This window comes from Podarcis pityusensis (genome assembly GCF_964106645.2).
Source record: "Podarcis pityusensis genome assembly, chromosome: 8".
NCBI classification, from domain to species: Eukaryota; Metazoa; Chordata; class Lepidosauria; order Squamata; family Lacertidae; genus Podarcis; species Podarcis pityusensis.
In genome coordinates this window covers 16909062-16934667 of record NC_138033.1, presented here as the reverse complement: position 1 = coordinate 16934667, position 25606 = coordinate 16909062, and the positions used below count along the sequence as shown (strand labels likewise).

The 25606-nt window shown below is 43.5% G+C and overlaps 1 long non-coding RNA gene across 1 annotated transcript; it reads right to left on the bottom strand.

Annotated features, from left to right (window-relative positions):
• Positions 1-2928: 2928 nt before the first annotated feature.
• On the bottom strand, positions 2929-25381 carry LOC308484606. Its single transcript, XR_013990035.1, has 3 exons — positions 25319-25381; positions 6188-6871; positions 2929-3652 (listed from the first exon to the last, which is right to left on the bottom strand). It is a non-coding gene; the product is annotated as an uncharacterized lncRNA (long non-coding RNA).
• Positions 25382-25606: the final 225 nt, after the last annotated feature.

The following is a 25606-nucleotide window of genomic DNA, read 5'->3' as shown; positions in this document are numbered from 1 at the left end:
AGGAAAAGAGTGTTCTGATGTGCAGTTCTTAATCATCAACATCAGAAAATGATGACTATTTCTTCCGAAATAACAAATGTCAAATTCTTCCCCCCCCAAAATGGGGTTGCCCTTATTTTGCTGGTGCCCTGAGTGTGTGTTTAATCTGTTTATTGGATAATCCAGCACCGTTTGAAGCATACCTGAAATGATTCAAGTTCTCTTAGGATAAGGTTACCAGATTTTTTTCAAAGAATCTGGGGACACTTTTTTTTTGAAAAGAGAAAAAAAAGTTATTTTTAACTTTATTTTTAACTATTTTTAACTTTTTCTCTCTTCCTTCTCCTTCTCCTCTCCTCCTTCTCCCTCCGTCAGCTCCAGGGTTTTCCTGGCCCTGGAGCGCCGCTGGGCAGTTGGCTGGGTGGCTGGGCGCTCTCGCTCCCGGCTCAATTTGGGTTGCGGGTGTGTGTGTGCCAGCAGTTCCCCCAGTTGACATGCTGGGCATACCTGGTTTCCCCTTGGCAGTGGCAGTCTCAACAGCCCGGAGCCAGCCTGGTGGTGCAGTTGGCTCTGGCTGGCTTCAGGAGCTGCTCACTGCCATGGCGCCCACCATTTTGCCTCGCCGGAAGTCCCCATATGTCTTGTGCCATTGAACCAACCACACAACATTCATTCCCTACTAATAAATCTACAACGCTTAAAATATAAATCCAGGGACATGAAATGAAATCCAAGTACATTCCGGGGACGGATTTTGTAAATCCAGGGACTGTCTCCGGGAAACGGGGATGTCTGCTAACCATATCTTAGGATTCCCTATGAAATTATCCGAAAGCTTTTGCTGATTCACTGGTAGAGATAGAAAATAAAGCGGGAACCGTGGCCATGCAACCATTTTAAGGGAGCATATTTGCATGCCACATTATATTCAGTTACCTCCACTGTTTCAGCTCTGTCTTAATGAAGCCAATTAGCTTAATGAGATTGTTTTCCAGGAGACAGGGGCTATTTGAAACAATGCAGACTCCCATGTGCTTCCATATGCCATTTCACCCCTTTGCATTATTTAGATTTAAGAGGCTCCTGAGCCAGGGAATGAAATAGTGACTGGCAGAATCTCCCGTTTTATGTGATTTACTTGGAGCCCAGAAGCTGCGTAATAAGTCCCTTGCAAAACTGATAAAGAGGATAACTGGTTCTGTAATGCATAATGTGGTACCATTAGCAAACTGGTTTTTATGGCTTGCTGCCCTTGCCAGTGTCACCTTTGTTCTTGTCTTCCTAGCAACACTTGCAGCAAACAGCTTAATGCAAAAAGCAATGGGGAACAAAGGATAGCCCTGCCACAACTCATGGTGAATGGGAGGAAATCTCTGGAGCTAAACTGGTAATTACCTTATTCTATATGTTAACATATAGAATAAGAGAACAAGAAGAACATATGTTTAAAGAAGATTGGAAAACGTTTATGGGGGGAAATTGTGTATATTTGAAAATGTGGGCAGCATTAAGTTAAGTTCAACAGTGTAAATAAGTTTTGATGGATGTAATACAGTGGTACCTTGGGTTACATACGCTTCAGGTTACATACACTTCAGGTTACAGACTCCGCTAACCCAGAAATAGTACCTCGGCTTAAGAACTTTGCTTCAGGATGAGAACAGAAATCGTGATCTGGCGGTGGCGTGGCAGCAGCAGGAGGCCCCATTAGTTGTGCTTCAGGTTAAGAACAGTCTCAGGTTAAGAACTGACCTCTGGAACGAATTAAGTTCTTAACCCGAGGTACCACTGTAATGGAATACTCAATGGTTTAGTTTACATAAAATATGCAGGGATTTATGTTATGCAAAATGAACCATGGAAAGAGAAGAAGGGAAGTCATTGCTATGTTAAGGATGTAAAAATGAATATTCTAAAATGTAAAACAGAAAATTTAATAAAAATTATGGAAAAATGAATAAAAATAAACTGGTATTTATCAAATGCTTGAGGTGTTCAGTGGAAGGCTCTGCCCCCCCCGGAGGAAACCCAGGCAGCATCTCCTGTGTCACAATAAGGGAAAGCTTCTGTCCTGGCCAGCAGGAGTGCCAGCTTGGCCCGCAACCATGGGTGCCCAGGGCTGTGGGTGCCATGCAACGTGCATGGCCCTGGCACCAAAATTTGTGGGTGTCCAGCCCCTTCATGGAGAATTTTGTGGGTGCTTGAGCACCCAGGGCCCGAATGGAGTTGGCATGAATGCTGGCCAGGAACGGGCAAATTGTCAATTTTGGTTCTCCAGGCTCTGTATTTTTCCAGTCATAAATTCAGTTCTCCGCATTTCTGCAACAATTTTATTTTATTCTTTTAAATCCTCATGAAAATTCACCCATACTTTAGTGTGAATTTTCCCCAAGAAACATAGTTCCGTATTCTGTTTGGACTAATGCACACATTTCTGCAAGCAAATTCCCACAATATAATGCATCTTGGTGGTCATTTGGAACTGCCTCCTCCACTCTCCAAGACCTCGGCCCCAAGGTCCTTTCCCTGCAGCACGACTGCTGCCGAAATGATGGCTTCAAGCTGAGCAGTGGGAACTCGTTCAGCCTGTTATCGAGGCAAGCAAATCTTCCCTTGCTGAGACCTGGCTGCCGCCAGAGAACAGCTTTCCTCAAGATCCTCTACCAAGGCTGGACTTATAGCCTTGCTGGCAGCAGAAGGAGGACGGCACTGAGATATATTAAAAGGAAAGCAAAGTATGGGTCAATTTGACACTGGTGCAGAATTAGGAATTCATTGGAGTGAATAGATATGTCTTGCATGTATACCACTACTGCGGCCTATGTTTCGTTAGCCCCCAAATGGAAAATGAGTGAGGTCCCAACCAAAGAAGGGTGGCAACTTCGGTTGACAGAATATGCGCAGTTTGCAGACTTAACGTATAGAATAAGAGAACAAGAAGAACATACATTTAGAGAAGATTGGAAAATGTTTATTGAGTATATGGGAAATAACTGTGCAAAGCTGAAAATGCTGGCAGCGCTAAGATAAATTCAACTGTGTAAATAAGTTATGATGTACATAATAATGGAATACTGAATGGTATAGTTTCTGTAAAATATGCAGGGATTTATGATATGTAAAATGAACCATGGAAAGAGAAGAAGGGAAGCCAATGCTATCTTAAGGATGTAAAAATGAATATTCTAAAATGTAAAACAGAAAATTTAATAGTTTTTTTTAAAAAATGCATCTTCAAGGGCTGCTTATATAGCTACAAAGGTTGTGTGTCCCCCCCGTCCCCCCGCTCTGCTGGGCGGTAGCAAGATATCAGGGGTTCCAGACGCTGAGCCATGGTTGAGAATCAAGATACAGCAGAGACTGTAGCATCTTTAAGAAGTTTGGTTTATTCTACACTGGAAGCTTTCAATGAGGGGAGTGCAGAGTTTATGGCATTTGCACCTTGTCTTGTTTCCCACTGTGGCGCAGCATTGGAGTCCAAGGCATCTTGCTTCCCATTCCGGTGCCTCTGTCCCAGGCCTCTTCAGTTCTCGTCACGGAAAAGCACCAGTCGTGCGATGTTCATAATGAGGAATACAATCCCCATGCCAACTGCTGAGTGGGCCAACTTCAGGGCCCGCCTGGATTTTTGCTTTGCATCCACGGTCCTTCCCATGTGGTTGGCATCTCGGGTCTAGGAAGAGAGATAAGTGAAAGTGCCTGGGATGAACTGGATGATAGAAGAAGAAGAAGAAGAAGAAGAAGAAGAAGAAGAAGAAGAAGAAGAAGAGGAGTTTGGATTTGATATCCCGCTTTATCACTACCCGAAGGAGTCTCAAAGCGGCTAACATTCTCCTTTCCCTTCCTCCCCCACAACAAACACTCTGTGTGGTGAGTGAGGCTGAGAGACTTCAGAGAAGTGTGACTAGCCCAAGGTCACCCAGCAGCTGCATGTGGAGGAGCGGGGAAGCGAACCCGGTTCACCAGATTATGAGTCCACCGCTCTTAATCACTACACCACACTGGCTCTGGATAACCACCACACTGGATAACCTTTCTTCTCTGGCCTGGCCCATTGTCCAAAGGGTACCAAGGGCACTCCAGCCTCGCATGCTCACCTGGCATACCTGCACCATCTCCAACATCTCCACACCTTCTGTGAGAGACATGGATTTCCAGTAATGGTCCTAAAGCTTGCAAGCCCAAGCTTGGAGGATGGAGCAAGCTTGTTTTCTCCTGTTCCTGAGGGTAGGACCTGAACCAATGGCTTCACGTTACAAGAAAGGAGATTCTGACTAAACTTGCTGACGGTAAGAGTGTTTGATGATGGGATGGACTCTCACAAGAGGTGGTGGACCTCATTGGAGGTTTTAAAGTAGAGGTTAGATGGCCACCTGTCATGTATGACCTCAGTGAGATTTCTGCATTCCAGGTGGTTGGACTCTTGGGGTCCCTTCCAACTTGACAATTCTATGATTCTATGATTCTATGATTCTCAGGAGTTTCAGCCCACAGAGCTACCCCTTCACTCCAGGGCCTGCATACCTTTTTGTGTTATTCAAGAGGCTGTGCCCCATGTCACCCATTCTCCTGATGGCAGTAGGGCTGCCAAGACCAGGAACGGAGGAGTCAGCCTAGACCTCCTGCCCAGCTATGCCCCTCATGTCATGGCTGAATCTTGGATGTCTGTGTGGGCCCTGCCCCTCTTCCTTCACAATCTGGAAGCTGCTGGGTGGGGGGAGCAGCAGCCACAAGAGGCCCCCCTCCCCGATCAGAGACCCCCTTAAGAGGAGTTAGGGCAGAGCAGCCAACCACAAGAGGCTCTTCCTTGCGGGGAACCACCAGGGTGCCTTTGGACACTCAGTTCCAAAGCATTTCCACCGCAGAGGTTACAGGAGAAAGACAGAGACAGACTGCAGCTTGGGCCATTGAAGGAGGCTGGACTGGATCCCAACTCCAGGTTTGCTTGCCTACACCCTCTCATCTGCGGAAGCTGCACAACTCCGGGGGGAAAGCCCCCCATCACAAGGCTGGTGATGGTGGCCCTTCCTGTGGCACCCACACAATAAGCCAGTTAGGCTTTAAGGTGGGGAAGTCTTTGGTCCTGGATCTGTGCAGCTCCTGAGAAGGGCAGGTGGATTTTTCCTTTTTTGCTGCGATGGTCCAGCACAACTTGCCTTGCTGGGTTTGACCCCAGGAAAGGAACCGACCTGGGCTTCTCCTCGCAGCCAAGAAAACCTTGACTACCCCACTCCCAGGGAGGGCCCCAAGGACTCAAGACAGCCAGACGTTGCTTGAGGCAACTTTTGGGGGGCTACAGCAGCAAGAGAAAGAAGGGCGTGGGCAAAAGGAAAATGACCAGGGTGGAGCATCCAAGGTGGGTCTCAAGCATCACCCCTGCTTAGTCTGCTGTCCAGCTGCTCACTGCTGAAGGGCAACTTCAACTGCCTCCTCTTCCTTCCTTTATTTTAAAGATGGGACTTGGGATGCAAAGTAGGACATCTGCTCCCTCAGCCAGGGTTCCTTTCATGCTCATGGAGTTGGGCTCCCTTGTAAGCATCCCCATAATTTATGCTTATGGTTATAATTCGGGGGAAATTCAATTGCTGATCTCGAAAAATTAGCTGATTGAAGTCTGGTACACAGCCTCGATGGTGAAAAGGACTAATCTGATTTGGGTGACAGGAGGCAGACAGAACTATGACTACTTTGCTGAAAAATGGGCCTTTTCATTAGGAACTCGTATAACAAGGGCAATCAAATCCATATACTTCGAGATCTTTATCTAGATAAGTTCAACATAGCAACCTTTATTATTATTATTATTATTATTATTATTATTATTATTATTATTATTTCATTATTACCTCAGTGTTTGCTTTGGCTTTTGTTTTACATTGTCTCTGCATGATTGGAAAATATAATACAATGCATCATTGTATAATGTCATAAGAGGTGTAGATCAGGGGTTGGCAAGTGAGGATCTTGGTTCATCAAAGATAATGACCCCCCCCCCCCGGCCGAGGAATGGACAATTGACTGAGGACAATGTGGGGAGCTTGCTCCCTCTGGGAATGGAAGGCTCTGACTCACCTAAACGGAAACAAGCTTGAATTTAGTAAAAACTAAAGCTTAACTGTTTGCCTGGATATTTTATCATGAGGGATTCCCCTTGTACCCATAACACTGCTTCCCTCCCTCCTTCCCTCCCTCTTTCTTGCACACTCACCTGTATAGAGTAAACTAAGGCAGCAATACCAAGGAGTGGACAGCAGCAGAGCATGACAAAGATGGAGTAGCCCAGGTGATCGGGTTCATTGCAGGGTTGTACAGGTGTGATGGTGATGGTCTGTGGTGGCTGAAGGACGGGATCTTCTGTGCACCCTGCACCGGGTGGGGCATAATAAACTGGGTATGGGGGTTGGAAAGGGGGAGGTGCCCCATAGCCCATGGGGGGTGCCCCATAATCCATGGGTGGTGCTGGCCCAGCAGGAGGGATCAGTGGATTGAACACTTGTGAGGGTTCTTCTCCAGATGGGAGAATAGGTGACTTCTCATTGCTCATGGTGTTCACCTGCTCTCCTCCTTCTATCTCACTTTGCAGTTCTGCAACAAGAGTTTCTTCTCCTTTCTCCATCCTCCACGCTTTTTCTGTTCTGGCTGCCCCGATGAGCTGATGGGTGACCTGCTGTCTCTCCGTCTCTCTCTCTCTCTCTCAGGTGGTACCTTCAATTCCTTCCCTGCACTTTGCCTTCCTGCTGTTGTGGTACCTGACCAACCACTCTGAATCTTCTTCCTCCAGGATGCTTGCCTTTTGCAGCGAAAGGCTCTGGGCTCTTCTTCTTCTTTGCTCAACGGACTCTTGGGTATCACTCGGGCTCTTTGATTCGGTGACTTTCCTGTTTCTCACTATCTGGAAGGGAAGTGGGTAGAATGAGGGGTTAGGTAATGAATAATCCAACCGGGTGCGGTTACTCGGTTGAAACAGGAAAGCAGTTCCCATCAGTGAGGTGACCTTGGGCCAGCCATTGCCTCTCAGCCTAAGTTACCTCACAGGTTGTTGTGAGAGGGGGAGAAACATTTCCACCCACTTGAACTTCTTGGAGGAAAAGGTTATACAGTGGTACCTCGGGTTAAGTACTTAATTCGTTCTGGAGGTCCATTCTTAACCTGAAACTGTTCTTAACCTGAAGCACCACTTTAGCTAATGGGGCCTCCTGCTGCTGCCGCGCCACCGGAGCACGATTTCTGTTCTTATCCTGAAGCAAAGTTCTTAATCTGAAGCACTATTTCTGGGTTAGCGGAGTCTGTAACCTGAAGCGTATGTAACCTGAAGCGTATGTAACCTGAGGTGCCACTGTATATCTCCCCCCCTTTTTTCATTAATTTTTTATTAGGAATTTAAACAAAACATATTATCTTGAACACATATCATCCTTAATTTCCCCCCATTTCCCCCCTCCCCTCCCTCCCATAAAACAACCCCCCCTCCTACCCCCCTCCCCACCCCCCCTCCGACTTCCCTCCGTTCCAATCTCTGGTTTCTCTATAAAAGCTATTCTCTGCATGTTACAAAGTTGTATGGATCCTTCATTTGTCTAACTGGTTCTTATCAATAAAAAGTTTGTGAGTGTTTATTCAAAACCTGCCAAGGAGTCCAGTTCACTTTGTTGCGTCTTTAAGTACTTTGTAAAAGGTTCCCATTCATCTTTAAAGTCACAGTTATCCTTGTCTCGTAATTTATTTGTCAGTTTTGCCAATTCTGCATAGTCCATCAATTTCTCTTGCCATAGTTCTTTAGGCGGGGTTTCCTCAGTCTTCCATCCTTGTGCTATTAAGACTCTGGCCGCCGTTGTCACATATATAAAGATGTTTTTCAACTTCTTTGGCAGGTCTTTCCCTACAATCCCTAACAGAAATGCTTTGGGTTTTTTAACAAATGTTAGATGGAACATTTTCTTCAATTCATTGTATATCATTTCCCAATTTTTTAAAATTACATTACAGTCCCACCACATATGATAAAATGTCCTTGGAAAAGGTTGTATATCAATGTAATTAATAACGGTAACAATTGTTGTTGTTGTTGTTTAGTCGTTTAGTCGTGTCTGACTTCGTGACCCCATGGACCAGAGCACGCCAGGCACTCCTGTCTTCCACTGCCTCCTGCAGTTTGGTCAGACTCATGTTTGTAGCTTCGAGAACACTGTCCAACCATCTTGTCCTCTGTCGTCCCCTTCTTCTTGTGCCCTCAATCTTTCCCAACATCAAGGTCTTTTCCAGGGAGTCTTCTCTTCTCATGAGGTGGCCAAAGTATTGGAGCCTCAGCTTCAGGATCTGTCCTTCCAGTGAGCACTCAGGGCTGATTTCCTTAAGAATGGATATGTTTGATCTTCTTGCAGTCCATGGGACTCTCAAGAGTCTCCTCCAGCACCATAATTCAAAAGCATCAATTCTTCGGCGATCAGCCTTCTTTATGGTCCAGCTCTCACTTCCATACATCACTACTGGGAAAACCATGGCTTTAACTATACGGACCTTTGTTGGCAAGGTGATGTCTCTGCTTTTTAAGACGCTGTCTAGGTTTGCCATCGCCTTTCTCCCAAGGAGCAGGCTTCTTTTAATTTCGTGACTGCTGTCACCATCTGCAGTGATCATGGAGCCCAAGAAAGTAAAATCTCTCACTGCCTCCATTTCTTCCCCTTCTATTTGCCAGGAGGTGATGGGACCAGTGGCCATGATCTTCGTTTTTTTGATGTTGAGCTTCAGACCATATTTTGCTCTCTCCTCTTTCACCCTCATTAAAAGGTTCTTTAATTCCTCCTCACTTTCTGCCATCAAGGTTGTGTCATCTGCATATCTGAGGTTGTTGATATTTCTTCTGGCAATCTTAATTCCGGCTTGGGATTCATCCAGCCCAGCCTTCCGCATGATGAATTCTGCGTATAAGTTAAATAAGCAGGGAGACAATATACAGCCTTGCCGTACTCCTTTACCAATTTTGAACCAATCAGTTGTTCCATATCCAGTTCTAACTGTAGCTTCTTGTCCCACATAGAGATTTCTCAGGAGACAGATGAGGTTATCAGGCACTCCCATTTCTTTAAGAACTTGCCATAGTTTGCTGTGGTCAACACAGTCAAAGGCTTTTGCATAGTCAATGAAGCAGAAGTAGATGTCTTTCTGGAACTCTCTAACTTTCTCCATAATCCAGCGCATAGTAAGAATTACTATGATGCTAAAAGAAGACTCTTAAAAATAAATAAAAACACATTTCAGAGCAATGAAAGGCTCTTCACCACTTTCTGTATTACTTGACTATTCGATAACCCTGCCCTCCATTGATTGAAAAATACCAAAGGGGGAGCAATTCATTTCCTAGGAGAAAATAATAATAATTGTCCTACAATATCAACTGCTCAAAATGGTCTTTTAGCAAGGTATGAAATAACAGCAGCAGCAGCAGCAACAAAAAATTATTTTCTGTACCCCGTCCATCTTATCGGGTTGCCCCAGCCACTCTGTGTGGCTTCCTACAAAACATACAAAAACACAACAGAACATCACACATAAAAAACTTCCCAATACAAGGCTGCCTTCGGATGTTTACAGAAGGCCACATACTTATTTATCTCTTTGACTTCTGATGGGAGGGCATTCTGCAGGGTGGGCGCCACTATAGAGAAGGCTCTCTGCCTGGTTCCCTGCAACTTCACTTCTCGCAATGAGGGAACCACCGGAAGGCCATTGGAGCTGGACCTCAGTGTCTGGGCTAAACGATGGGGATGGAGATGCTTTTTCACGTCTACAGAGCCAAAGCTGTTTAGGGCTTTAAAGGTCAATACCGGCATGTTGAATTGTACTGGGAGCCAATGTAGTTCTTTTAGTGTTATATGGTCCTGGCAGCTGCTCCCAGTCACCAGTCTGGCAGCTGAAATCTGGATTAATTGTAGTTTCTGAGTCGCCTTCAAAGGTAGCCCCACACAGAGAGCATTGCCGTAGTCCAAGCAGGAGATGACCAGAGCATGTACCCTCTGGCGAGACAGTGGGCAGGCACTCCATGAGAGGATAGTGTCCATGCATATGCATTGAAATTAAGGGTGAGTGAATCTGTCAGTTGTGGTTTCACTCAGTTTCTCATTTTAGATCTTCTTATGATTTATGTGGAATTGGTTCAATTTGGTTATGTACTTTTTGATGTCTTTATTGTTTATGGCATATTTTGTTATGTCTGTAATTATGTATTTTTTTAATTCATTGTATGCTACATTGATATGGTTTTAACCTTGGAAAAGTGACATACAAATAACATGATTTATTGATTGGTTATTTCCACATCAGCTTACTTAAAAAATAAAATAAAATCCCCACTGGCATTTTAGCACACACCCCATCTACTTTATTCCATCTCCACTCTGGGAAAGTTCACCCTGGTCTTCATGGCTTGAAGAACCTTTAACCCAGCAATGTAGAGACTGAAGAAAGACCTGCTGTCAAAATTTTCTGTCCTGTATCTGAAACTTTTAGGGTGGACAATAAATGTGGATTGATTACTGCTGTGTGTGTGGCCTGTGTTTCTGGATCATCCAAATGACTTTCTCCTGTGTGTGGCCTTGTAGGTCTGCTTCTTTTTAACAAATAGTGTTTCATTTGATATGAAGGTTAAAGTAATACATTAACTGTGTGCACTTTAGATTTGTAGGCTCTATGGCGTATATACTTTGTTAGCTTTTGTCCCATTTGTACTGCCGTATAGTGGCTGCTGGTTATATTACTGTTGACATGCTTTAATGACAGACAGTTTGCTTTATGGTGACTTTAAGATGCTAGAATCATGGGAGGAGTTCATTGTCGTGCTAAGTTAAAGTCCCTTCGTGGTGTGCTGGTGGTGCTAGCAGAATGGCTCGTACAAGGGAAGATTCAGGAAGCCACCACAATTTTTGTAGCTGGTTGCACAGCCGATTGCTGCAGCCCCAGTACTTCCTGTGGAACAACCCGCTTCTGCTAGCGCAAATGTTGTGCTGGATTTCATGAATGTTGAATCTGGGCCCCAGGTTTGTATAATTCAACTCAACTGGACTGGTCTGTTTGAAATGATTTAGTAAGCAGACCTTATTTGGTCTCCATATTTACAGTGGTTAAAAAATAATAATGAATGGAGATCATACCCGCCAACATTCCTCTGATGAAAGTAGCGACATTTCTCACCCCGGACCCTCCTTGACACCCCATTTTTGTGTGTGTGTCCCAAGCATTTCCTATTAGAAAGGCGAGTGCCACCCCCCACTTCACCAAGAAGTCACATGCCCCCCACTGTCCCAAGGAAGCCTCTTAATCCCGATTCGATTTGAGTGTTTGGTAGATTTTTTAAAAAGGAAAAACACACACCAATAAATAAATTTTAGAAAGGGGCAAGATTAGACACTGACATACAATGTACAGTCTTGGGTTACAGACGCTTCGGGTTGTGCGATTTCGGGTTGCGCACTGCGCCAAACCCAGAAGTACTGGAACTGGTTGCTTCTGGGTTTTGGCGCTTGCGCATGCGCAGAAGTGTTAAATCGTCCTTTGCGCATGCACAGAAGCACCAAATCGCGACCCCCGCGCACGCACACGCGGTGCTGTGGGTTGCAAATGCTGTGGGTTGTGAACATGCTTCCAGCACAGATCACGTTCACAATCTGAATGTCTACTGTATTTTTTTGTTTAAATCAAGGCTCCTTGTGCTCTGCTCTACGTCCATTTTCTTCCCACCCAGGGCAACCCTGCCCTCTGCCTGCCCCTCAGAACTGGCACGTAAGGCGGGGTTGGGCCTTGGCAGCCGCTGCCTCTCCTCTTGCTTCCCTGCTCTCCAAGCGGCAACTGCTACAAGCTGCCCCAAGGGAGGAGGCCAGCAATGGTGGCCACAGAGTGTCCATGGAGAGGCAACAGGATGCTCCTTCACAGCTGCCTCTGCTCAGGACAAGCGCCGGCTCACCCTTCTCCCTGAGCTCGGTGGTAGCCAGTGCTGGTGGGAGCATCATGGTTATAAATCTGATACTCTGAAGGAGCTGAATGAGCTGGGTTTTTGCTACCCCTGGATTTGTGTGTACAAGAGATGGTCAACGTCCCGACAGAAATCCATCGACATTGCTGTACAACTGTAGTGCTCTCTAGTGAACTTCTGTTAACTATTAGCAGGCCCTGTTCCAACTAACTTGATTTCTCAGTATGTCTCCCAAAATGGTTCAAATTCCAAATGAGGACATCCATCCAATGTCTCCCTCCATCTCAGAGCTGAGACAATTTACTACACGGGTGGGCAGGGACCCTCTGGCATGTGGCTCAGTCAGTCTTGGCCCATGAGGGGCTCTAACCTGGCAAAAGAGGCCATTTCCCCTCAAACCACACCCACCTGTCCATCATGTGCAGGAGGGCAGGGTTTAGTGCTACTGGGTGTTTTGAAAACCAGAGGTTCAAAGGGCACCAAGAAGTGTTTAAAAGCCCTTTTGCAAACAGACCTGTGCTGTTCTTTAGACCTCTGAAAACCTGCCATTTAATGAGCAGTGCAGGGCTGTTTGCAAAAGGGCTTTCAAAGAGCCCCTCGCTGTGCTTTGAAGTCCTAGCAATCAGGCCTTCAATGTGCATCATCACCTGATGGCTGGGCAAAGATTTGACACCCCACCGCTCCAGTCTGGCACGAAGGGTCCTTGGATTGCCATGGTGGTCTTCTATTTGTATGGAGTTTTTTGCATGTTTTGTATGGAGTTTTTTGCATTGTTTTGTTTCAAAAATATGATCTGTAGACTAAAGAGGCACAGTCCATTCTAATGTATCTGAATTTTACTATTGCATTCTGGGGCCTGGGTAGCTTGAGACAGAGATATATTCTAAAGTCTGGTGGATGATATTTGAAGACCAAGCCTCTGCTTGCACTTTGAAGCTTTTCTTTTCGAAGCAAAGGATATGGTGTTTGTAAATCATTTCATCTTCACTTCCATTTTTGTTCCTTTTAATAATCCTTTGATAGCACAGCTCTGCTCACTTTAGACTTCAAGCACCTGCCCTACCCAGAAAACCTTGACCTGTTGATAATTTGGAGACGTCTGAATTTCATAGGGTAACTGTATGTTTATGCTTTGAACTGTATGTTCATGCTTTGGTTTGAAAAGTTCAAATCAGATTGTTTCTCATCAAAATGCAAACAACCTTGCATTTCTCTCCCGATCTCTTCCCTTTGCATGAAGGCCGAGATAAAAATACAATCATTAAATAAACGTCCTTTGCTAAGAAACCCCCGCTGCTTTTTGTCCTGCCCAAACGTAAAGTTCATGGTCCCTTGAATTCAACCCCATTGTTTACATTCAAGTTCATGCTGTATTTACAAGGTGCGTACCTAGGTTTGAGGCTGTTTCTCCAGCACCTGCTTGTAACTTACAACGACACATTTCTCTGCAAGGACTCGTGGTTTTTGTGTGTGAGTGTGTGTGTGTGTCAATTTTAGGAGGAAGAGGGGGGAAAGCTCAGAAGGACCGAGCTGTCTTTAGCTTTCTTTCACCATCTCCCATAATCTGTGCTTTTTGCTGGGCTCTTAACCCAGATAAACGATCAGAGATTTGTTTAACCAGTGAGGTTAAGAAAACATGTAGCAGCAAGAGATTAATTTCTCAATCAAGGCATGGCAGGGACGAGTCCTGTTGAGCAATCTTAGCTCAGCCTTTTTGAACTACAGCTCCCATAAACCCAAGCCAGCATAGTTAATAGTCTGGGATGATGGGAGATGCAGACATATGGTGGGCACCAGGTTGGGGAAGGGTGTTGCAGTTAACGGCCTGGAAGCTGCCTCCATTTCTTCCCCTTCTATTTGCCAGGAGGTGGTAGGACCAGTGGCCATGATTTTAGTTTTTTTGATGTTGAGCTTCAGACCATATTTGTGCTCTCCTCTTTCACCCTCATTAAAAGGTTCTTTAATTCCTCCTCACTTTCTGCCATCAAGGTTGTGTCATCTGCATATCTGAGGTTGTTGACATTTCTTCTGGCAATCTTAATTCCAGTTTGGGATTCATTCGGTCCAGTCTTTTGCATGATGAATTCTGCATACAGTCATACAGACGCTTCAGGTTGCACGTTTTCGGGTTGCACACTGCGCCAAACCCAGAAGTACCGGAATGGGTTACTTCCAGGTTTTGGCGCTCAGGCATGCACAGAAACACCGGATCGCAATCCACGTGTGCGCAGACATGGCACTGCAGGTTGCGAACGCTGCGGGTTGCGAATGTGCCTCCCGGACAGATCATGTTCGTAACCTGAGCATCCATTGTATAAGTTAAATAAGCAGGGAGACAATATACAGCCTTGCCGTACTCCTTTCCCAATTTTGAACCAAATCAGTTGTTCCATATCCAGTTCTAACTGTAGCTTCTTGTCCCACATAGAGATTTCTCAGGAGACAGATGAGGTGATCAGGCACTCCCATTTCTTTAAGAACTTGCCATAGTTTGCTGTGGTTGACAAATGCTTTTGCGTAGTCAATGAAACAGAAGTAGATGGAGCTCTCTAGCTTTCTCCATAATCCAGCGCATGTTTGCAATTTGGTCTCTGGTTCCTCTGCCCCTTCAAAATCCAGCTTGCACTTCTAGGAGTTCTCGGTCCACATACTGCTTGAGCCTGCCTTGTAGAATTTTGAGCATAACCTTGCTAGCGTGTGAAATGAGCACAATTGTGCGGTAGTTGGAGCATTATTTGGCACTGCCCTTCTTTGGGATTGGGATGTAGACTGATCTTCTCCAATCCTCTGGCCACTGCTGAGTTTTCCAAACTTGCTGGCATATTGAGTGTAGCACCTTAACAGTATCATCTTTTAAAAATTTAAATACTTCAGCTGGAATATCATCACTTCCACTGGTCTTGTTATTAGCAGTGCTTTCTAAGGCCCATTTGACTTCACTTGTGCGGCAGCGGCGTGGCGGCAGCGGCAGCAGGAGGCCCCATTAGCTAAAGTGGTTTCTCAGGTTAAGAACAGTTTCAGGTTAAGAACGGACCTCCAGAATGAATTAAGTTCTTAACCCGAGGTGCCACTGTATATGCAACACGTAGTTATCTTCATTTCAGTCAGTCCAATAAGGATATCTATGCTCACAAAGAAAACTACAGTACATATAATTTCAACTATGTGTTTTCTACCCAAACATAAGACCACCCATTCTCTCCATATTTCCCTTTGTAATAAACACATTACTTTAATTTGTCATTATTATTTGGTAAAAATTCTCTTTTCTATTTTAATGCCATTTTCCATTATATATATCATTTACAGAAATCTTTCAAAGGCAACTACCGTGCTTATATTACAGCTATTTTTCAAGTAGTTCTTGAAGTTATCCCATTCTAGAATGAACTCCTGTCTGGGTTTGTCTCAGATCCTTTTGCAACTGTTTCTTTCATTAACTCCGCAACGTTTGCATTCATTTTTTTTTTTTTAAAGCAATTTATTGGGTTTTACAATAGAAATAAACATAATAAACAATATAACATTTGTCTTAACATAGTTTCACATTTTCTTTGGACTTCCTCACATCTCCCGCTCCCACTTTCATCGTTATAACATTTTGTCAGCAATTTATCATCTTATTTAAATTCTTATATCCCTTCTATATTTCATAATCTTATAATTCTCGAAAGGAGTTAAATTTTCACAGTCTTACTTATTTTCTTAAAAACTTCTAAATTTAGTGGTGCTCAGTTATTTTAGTCTAGCATCTTATTTAGCATTCACTCAAATTACAATGTTTTTGTAAATAATTCTTAAATTTCTTCCAATCCTCCTCAATCCTCTCTTCTCCCAGGTCACGAATTCTGCCGGTCATTTCAGCCAGTTCCATGTAGTCTATCAGTTGCATCTGCCATTCTTCCAGTGTGGGTAGATCTTGAGTTTTCCAGTGTTTTGCGAGAAGTATCCTTGCTGCTGTTGTTGCATACATAAAAAATGTCTGGTCCTTCTTTGCCACCCCTTGGCCGACAATACCCAAAAGGAAAGCCTCTGGTTTCTTAGTGAAGGTATATTTAAATACCTTTTTCAATTCATTATAAATCATTTCCCAGAACGCCTTCACTTTAGGGCAAGTCCACCAGAGGTGGAAGAACGTTCCCTCACACTCTTTACATTTCCAACACTTATTATCAGACAGGTGGTAAATTTTTGCAAGTTTGACTGGGGTCATATACCATCTATAAATCATTTTCATTACATTTTCTTTCAGAGCGTTACATGCAGTAAATTTCAATCCATTACTCCACAACCTTTCCCAGTCCTCAAACATGATATTATACCCAATGTCCTGTGCCCACCTTATCATAGCCGATTTAACCGTTTCATCTTGTGTATTCCATTTCAACAGCAAGTTATACATCCTTGAAAGTACCTTAATCTTTGGTTCTAACAATTCTGTTTCTAGTTTCGATTTCTCCACCTGGAACCCTAGTTTCTTATCATTTTTAAAAACTTCTTTAATCTGGGCGTAATGTAACCAATCTCGCACTTTGTCTTTCATTTTCTCCAAACTCTGCAATTTCCAATTGTCTCCATCCTTTTCTAGTATTTCCCAATATTTTGGCCATTTAGCCTCCATATTGGGTCTTTTTCGGGCCTTAGCTTCCAGAGGTGAAAGCCACCTTGGTGTTTTATTTTCCAGCAAGTCTTTATATTTTGTCCAGACATTAAACAATGATTTTCTGACAATATGGTTCTTAAAGGCCTTATTTGCTTTAACCTTGTCATACCATAAATATGCATGCCATCCAAAAGCATTGTTAAACCCTTCCAGATCTAACACATCAGTGTCTTCAAGAAGTAGCCAGTCTTTTAGCCAGCAGAACGCTGCGGCTTCATAATACAACTTTAAGTCTGGCAGGGCAAAGCCCCCTCTTTGTTTTGCATCAGTTAATATCTTAAACTTAATTCTGGGCTTTTTGCCCTGCCAGACAAACTTAGAAATGTCTCTCTGCCACTTCTGAAAGCACTCCGTTTTGTCCAAAACCTGAAGTGTTTGAAATAAAAACAACATCCTTGGCAATACATTCATCTTAATAGCAGCAATTCGGCCTAACAAAGAAAGTTTCAATTTTGACCAACTATCTAAGTCTCTCTTAATTTCTGTCCAGCATTTTTCATAGTTGTCCTTAAATAGACTTAGATTTTTTGCTGTTATGTTTACCCCTAGGTATTTTACTTTTTTAACCACATTAAGTTCCGTCTCATTCTGAAACCGTTCTGACTCTGTATCAGTCAAATTTTTCCCCAAAACCTTAGTTTTCTGTTTATTTAATTTAAATCCAGCCACCCGACCAAAGTCATTAATCAGTTGTAATACTCTTTTCGTACTGGGCTCTGGCTTCTGCAGGGTCAAAACCAGGTCATCTGCAAAAGCTTTTAATTTATATTGTTTCTGACCGACCTGAATTCCTTCCACCAACCGATCCCCTCTAATCATGTTCAATAGCACTTCCAGAACCGAAATGAATAGCAAAGGGGAGATAGGGCAACCTTGTCGTGTCCCTTTTTCAATTTTGAACTCTTCTGTAACCACATTATTAACTATCAATTTAGCTTTCTGTTCTGAATATATCGCCTCAATCCCATTCTCAAAACCCCGTCCCACTCCCATCTCTTTTAAATTTCCCATCATAAATTTCCAGGAGATATTGTCAAAGGCCTTCTCCGCGTCTATAAAAATTAAAACTGCTTTTGTATTTATATCTGTTTGCAAAAGTTCCAAAATGTCAATAATGTTCCTTGTATTAGCAAACAGATGTCTACCTGGGAGAAAGCCGGCCTGGTCCTTATGAATTACTTCATTTAAAACTTTTTTAAATCTACTTGCCAAAATGTCTGCAAATATTTTGTAATCCACATTTAAAAGGGAGATGGGACGGTAGTTCTTAAGTTGTGTCTTTTCAGCTTCCGACTTTGGTATTAATGTGATGAACGCTTCCTTCCACGACTCCGGTGCCCTCTTCCCCTCCATAATTTCATTGCTGACCTCCATCAAAGGTTGTATCAAATAGTCTTTTAATGTCTTATAGTACTTGGAGGTCAGCCCATCCGGCCCTGGAGATTTGCCGAGTTGCATGTTCTGGATGGCTTGTTCAATCTCCTGTCGTGTTATTTTAGAATTCAGGATTGTCCTATTTTCTTGTGACAATTTAGATAGTCCATTTTTTGCCAAAAATTGTTTAATCTCAACTTCGTCTTGCGGCCCTTGGGTGTATAGTTTTTTGAAATATCTCTGGAAACACTTTCTAATGTCCACTGGATTCTGAATGTTTTTTCCATCAACCTCTAAGTTTGTAACCGTATTTAATCTTTGTCTTCTCTTCAACTGCCAAGCTAGCAGTTTTCCACATTTATTCGCCGACTCAAACGTTTTTTGTTTCATTAATTTAACCTTCCATTCAATTTCCTGATTTATCAATTTAGAATATTGTGTTTGATAAAGTTTAATTTCTCTCAGAGTTGGCTGTGACTTCGGATTCACTCTTAATTTCTTCTCTAATTCTTTTATTTTATCCAAGATCTTATCTTTTTTCTCATTTTGTGTTCTTTTCTTTACTGCATTCTGTTGTATCAAGAATCCCCTCATTACAGCTTTGCTTGCGTCCCAGACGATTCTTTTTTCCACCGTAGTATTCATATTTATCTCAAAGTAATCCTTCAAAACTTTTTGGGCCTTCTTGGTAATTTCCTGATCTCTGAACAAATTGTCATTCATCTTCCATCTAAAGGATCCAGTTGGTAGTAGTGTCATATCCATCTTTACTGCATTATGGTCGGAACAGGTCTTTGGGCAGATTTCCACTTTTCTGACCTTAGGTGCCAGGCCTCTAGAAATCCATATTTGGTCGATTCTTGTCCAGGTCAGTTGGGCTTCAGAAAAGAATGTTCCCTCTCTTCCTAGTGGGTTCTTTGTCCTCCAAATGTCAATCAAATCCATATTGTCAGTCATTTCAAAAAAGGTTTTAGGTAGTCTGCCGTCTTTTGTAACATTTTGACTTTGTGACTTGTCCATGTTAGTTGATACGACCCCATTCATATCTCCCATCATTATGATGTTGTTGTAATCCAGATAGTCCAGCATTGTCTCCTGCAGCTTCTTGTAAAATTCCGATTTCCCTTCATTAGGTGCATAGATTCCTAATATCAACAGTTTCTCTCCTTGATATTGTATCTCAATAGCCAAAATTCTTCCATGTTCATCTTTAAATAAGAATTTAGGTGACAGGCTCTCTTTTGCATATATCACCACGCCTCTCTTCTTAACTTTGTCCGACGATACAAATTCCTGGCCCAATCTTTTATTTATTAACACTTTTCTGTGGAGCCTCGTCACATGTGTTTCTTGTAAACAGATAATGTCCAATTGTTCTTTTTTTAATATGTGAAATATTTTCTTCCTTTTTTCCGGAATGTTACAACCATTAATATTCCAACTCAGCAATTGCAGAGACATCCTGGATCAATCTGGTTATTTCTCCAGGGGTGGTATCTTCTCTGAATCTTCAGGTTCCCCAGGTGCTGGTGTTAATGCTGGTGTTGCCCCAGGCCCAGAGGGTAATTCAATTCCTTTTTGAAGGTCCTCTCCGTATGTAGCCAAAAATTTGTCTCTCTCTTCCAATGTTCTAACTTTGACCTTTCTCCCTCTAAAGGTAAAAGATATTCCTTGGGGAAATTCCCACCTGAATGGAATTGCGTTGCTCCTTAGTAGTTTAGCAAGTTCAGAATAGGCGGCTCTAAGATCCAGCAGTTGTCTTGGAATATCTTTATAAATTTCAATTCTTCTATCCAAAACCTCCAGTGACTTTCCGTAATGTAGGCCCAAAATCTTATCCCTTTCCTCCTTTGATCTCAATGTTATCAAACAGTCTCTGGGCCTCTCCTTCTTTATAAATCTTCCAAGTCTGAAAGCTGACACAATTTTAAAGTCCTTTTCTTCCAAATTCCAGAACTTGGAGAATTCTTTGGTCAAAAACTCAGTTAGATTTCCTTCTTCTGCCTCTTGTAATGATCTAATCCTCAAATTATTCTCACGATTTCGCAGTTCTATCATAGAAAGATAAATCTGATGTTCCCCAACTTGTTTAGTGAGTGGTCTTACCTCTTGCTCTAAATTTTCCAATTTTTGTCTGGTATCCTCAGCCAATTTCCGATTTTCTGCTGAGGCCTCCGTTAACTGACCAATTGCTTGTGTATTCTGTACCACTTGTATGGTTAATTTATTTAGACATTCTGTATTTTTGTCAATCTTTGCTGATTGCACATCTACTTTCTTGTCCAAAGCTTCCAATTTTTCAAAGATTTTGTCTAGAACAGAAACAGATACTCCTGAGGCCATATCTTCCAATTGTAACTGCTCTGCTTCACCCTCTCCCTCTTTTGCCTGTGACAAGGCAACTTCTTCAACTTCTACTTCTGAGGGCAAAGTAGGTACAGATGATCTACGTGTCTGCGAGGCTGAGGTTAGAGTTGTTAAAGTTGTTTGTCTAACTCTCCCTCTTTTTCTTGTGCCACTCATTCCAACGTTATCTATCAGTCAAGGTCACACTGAGTTATTCCCATGGGAATAGAAAGGCCCAGAGCAAGCAAACAACAAGGGAATCGAAAGTAAATGTACATGTAAAGTCACTGTTTTAATCCAATCCTCTAGAGGGAGCTTAAAATGTCTTTCAGAGTCTAATTTAATATCCAAGAACCTTCAGATACAAATGTTTAGCAGAGTTTATAAATGGTCACTTTGTTACAGACAGTGCTTATTTGTCTCCAAAAAGAATGTTTCAAATTTAAAAGGTCTCAATACCCTCAGATTGTTGCAAGTTCCAATATACAGTATCCAAATCTGCAGTACTGACAGCTCAATCTCTCAATGCTCAGGCAGCTCCTGACTCTGGGTTTCACCTTCTAATTTGTAATCCAATAAAAGGAGGAAAGTCAAGTGCAAGTAATAATTCCAAATCTTTAACTTAAAGTCTTTACTTTAAATTGCAAGTTCAGTAGATGCTTAGATCTGTAAAGTTTAAAATCTCTTTCTTTCAGCCTCCACTCCTCCAGCTAGTTGCTTTTTTCAAGTTCAATGGCTGCGGAAGACGGACTTCCTGTTTCCACGTCTCTCCGCTTTCAGCCAAGTTCAAGCCAATTAAGATTTTTCGTTTAAAGTCTCTAATTTCAAGTGATTCAGTCTTTACTCACGAATAAGTTGCTTTTCATCCGAATCCGTATTTTGACAGGAAAAGGGATCAGCGCTCACCGGCAGCAGCAGCGCGGCTTCGCTCCACAGACTGTGAAGCAGCTCTCAGCGCCGCAACCCCCCTCCACGCTCCGGAGCCCCTTACGGGGTTCCTTTCGCGTTTGGAGGGTCGCTCAAGGCGCCCACCGAGCCTCAAGACCCCAAGCTCTTGCTGCCTGGGGTTTTCCGAAGTGGGTCTCCGCTTCGCCGTAGCGGACGACCCGTTGTCTGCGGAGCCTCCTCTCCCGTTCAGAAGAGGACCGCCATTGCCGTTCGCGCCGCCCCCGGAACGTTTGCATTCAGCCACCCTGAGCCACCACTCATGCAACAAACCAAACCAATAAAAATGGGATGTGGGTTTACAGCACGAAGAGGAAGGCAGCTGGGCTGAGGTGCATGTAGCACAACAGCATGAGGCTAATTAGAACACATGTTGAAATATCCTCTGATATGGGAACGAAGGGTTATTTGAACCCCCGGACTTGCCAGTGATTATCGAGGGGTTTTAATAGCCCGTGCCAGTGGAGAGTGAGGATTTCCCCCCAATAACAGACCCAAACACATCTTTTCATTATTATTCAGTGAAATCCAGATCTCTTGTGCCAGTCGGTTTGTCCAGTGCTTTACAGAGAAGACCAGGGTCATACCAGATTTTGAATCTGGCTGATAAATTGATATTTTGTGCAAATGTTTTGCAATTTTCAGTTCCCCTGCCATAAGAAAGGACTTTTTTAAAAAAATAAATAAAAAATAGTGTATTCATGAGAGAGAAGGAAGTACGCATATGCTATCTTCTGGCTGTTGTGGTTTAGAGCATTGTTTCAACTCTCATGCTATGCTAGGGAGGGTTTACCCTAAAAACTTTCCTGCTCTCCTCAAACTCTCTCATATGCATGCAGAGTTACTTAGAAAGAATATAGTCACTAGAATAAGTTATGCTTGATCCTTAATGCTGTTAGATCAACATTTCTTTGCAAGGCAGATTGTATATTTATAGCCCAGGGTGATAGGACTGAAGTCTCATCACAGTGAGCTAACCGTTAGGTTAGGAAATGCCTGGTCTCTTCGTAGACTGAAACCTCTCTGTGCTTTTGAATGAGATGCTCATTTGGCCAATGGGGCATTCCTGAAAAACAAGAGGGATTTTGCCCACCCCAACACCCCCATTTGCTGAGGATTTATGGACAGAAGTAAGACCACAGCAGTGTTTGCAAGAGTCCCATAAAGAATGCTGAGTCCAGAGAGAAAATAAATACTGCTCACACTTTAGGGAGGAAAATGAACAAAAGCAGTGTATGAGGAAAAATAAACAGAGAGGCTTTTTTCTTTCTTATTTCAGGCCTTCTACATAGCAGGGAGACATTGAATCAAACATGCAGAGGAAAACTACCTCCAAACTAGACGGCCAATCAGGGTGTGTATTGTCTCAGCAAACATCATGCCACTGGGTCTGGTTGCTAAGCAACATTTCCACCTGTACCCTTCTTGGCTAGTTGACTTTAACACTAACCCTTTAGTTACAGATGGAATGATCTCTGCTGTTGCCACTTCCAACAAGCAGAAGTCAAGCATTAGCAGCTGGATCCTGGAGACTGGTGTGTGTGTGTGTGTTTCTTCTTTGAGTAAATGTAAAGTTGGCCGCAAACCAGGGAACATAGTCTGTCTGGCTCGGACAGATGCCAGCTGACAACTGTCATGTTTCTGCATGATGCTGGAGCCTGAAATAAAACTTAGGACCCTCCCTGACTCCTAGGCTTCGTCGACTTTACTCTCCTTTCCAAGATCAGTATGCAATTCCCTTGCAGATCAGCCCCACCTCACCTCTGACTGCTAGATCCCACTTCCTGAACTGTCAGTCACCTTGTCTCCTCCAAAGAGAGACACTGAAGCTAAACAGTTTACATGACGACCTCGGACTCTGTCTTCTCTTTCCCAGAAGACTTTACTGGCTCACAACAGAACTATCATTACAAAGAGGGACGCAGCTTAGAGGAAGGCGCTGCAAAGGGGGTGCAGCTTTGCAGGAAATGGGAAGGTTTCCAGGACTGTTATTTTTAGCTGCAGCACTAAACGGAACTGTGGAAAGAGATCTGACAAACCCCCTCACACAAACATGAGTGTTTTAGGAGCGAGGAAGCTAGACAAAGAGGAACCAGGGTCGTGGTGGAGGGACGTAAGCCCTGGAATTCAACAGGGGACCAGTTGCAGGAGTTGAACTTCTGCCTCTATTCCAGGGAGAGAAAAGTTTGCAAACCTACTGGGGTCAAACTGAATGACCTGACTTGGATCAAGGCAGCTTCCTACCTTCCTATGATATTCTCTGGAGGGAGGTGGAAATCTCCAGCAGTTTGTGGGTGGGCAGGGAGAAAAGAAAATCCCTGGAAAAGTCCCTTCTGGGAAATTTTGGCTCGAATGAAATGTTAGTTCGCCTTAGTGCACGAAGGAAGCAGTGGGCTGAGGGAGAACAGAAAGATGCAAAGGTCACAGCTATTGCTGTCTTCAGCAGGTGATCAAACCGCACTTTGTGGGGAGCCTGAGAAAAAAAAGAACTAGCAACAACAGCTTGCCACTAAGTAGGCTTCTAAGTGGTTCGTAAAATACCAAAGCCAATCACACAACCTTTAAAACATGTTGCAGGAACCCCCCCATCATTCAGTTTGTACAAACACGACACACACACACTCACACACAACATATGCGATGCTTCTGTTATCAATTCATTAAAAATCAGCCATACATCGGATCTGTACCGTTCCACTTTTATTTTACACCATGAAGGAAGAGCTATCAAAGGGGGGAGACTTGACACAAGGCAGCCATAATCCCCAAGCGTATCAACACATCTGCAGCAAGCCCTAGCCAGTTGGCATGCCAACCTTGATGGTCCTAGACAGAAGATCATTACACTCACAAAGGACCTGCATATGGAAGTGGATTCAGTACGGACTGAAACAAAGGACAGTGATCAGCCCTTCCCTCTGGGGGCAGGAAACAGTGAACTCCTCTTTGTCCTCAGTAATGTAATCATGGGGAGGGGGAAAGGAGGAACCAGACAGGTGACAAGACACTCAGGTTACCACCACAACTCCTCCCTCAACCCCTCCTCCTTGTGATGTGTCAATGATGTAGTCATGATGTAGTTATGATGTAGTCTTAGGAGTGTAGCATGGGGGATTAGTAGCTAATAAAAGTTGGGTCTTCTTTTGTTCAGGGCTTCCATCTTGTTCCACCTTGTGGCAGGTGGGAGTCCTGTCGCGACAGTCTTCAATAAAGACCAAGCCTACTGGCTGCTGTTTTGCTCTGGTATTCCTGGCTGGTGTCCTTGTTTTTTTGTCCAAGGGAGCCCTCAGATTTCTCCGTTAACAACATAGACGTTTAAGTTTCGTTTTTTTCTGTTAAATTGTGCAGCAACCGGATTTTTGAGAGACTTTTACCTTCCAGGGAGCTGGAATTGTACCACCAAGCTCATGTTATGCCTTTAGTAAACCTTTACTAATACTGTAGAGTTTACTGAGGTTGTTGTTGTTGTTTTGAATTACACATCATCTTGCAAGTTATTCTACTCTGCTACCAACCAAGCAGGCGTGGCTGGGGTCATTTGAGCACAAATCCTGACATACTGACATGCATTCTACTAATATTTATCCAGAGCACATTCCAATGTATACTTAGCAGAGTAGAAACTTAAACACATTGCAGGATTGCCAATAAAGAGACCAGAGGCAATTAAGATTTCATCCAGCAGAGCTTTACTGCTACAGAAGGCAAATGAGCATAATGGTCACAAATCCAATACATTCAGGATTGGCACTGTCCATAAGAAATCCAGTTGCAGCAGACTTAATTTAAACATAATATAATAATATAATAACTTATAATAAAACTAAAACTAAAACTGTAACACTAAGCATACTATATACAGAACACTATACCAAAAGGACGTGGGTGGCGCTGTGGTCTAAACCACTGAGCCTCTTGGGCTTGCTGATCAGAAGGTCAGCGGTTCGAATCCCCGCAACGGGGTGAGCTCCCATTGTTCGGTCCCAGCTCCTGCCAACCTAGCAGTTCAAAAGCACGTCAAAAAGTGCAAGTAGATAAATAGGTACCACTCCGGCGGGAAGGTAAACTGCGCTTCCATGCTCTGTTCTGGTTTCGGTGTTCCATTGCGCCAGAAGCGGCTTAGCCATGCTGGCCACATAACCCGGAAAAACTGTCTGCAGACAAACGGTGGCTCCCTCAGCCTGTAAAGCGAGATGAGTGCCGCAACCCCAGAGTCATCTGCGACTGGACTTAACTGTCAGGGGTCCTTTACCTTCTCCCTCCTTTCCCACTACTATGCACATTTATGGCACAAACATTTCATTCGCTGTCCCCAACTCTTTGATTTCCTGTCA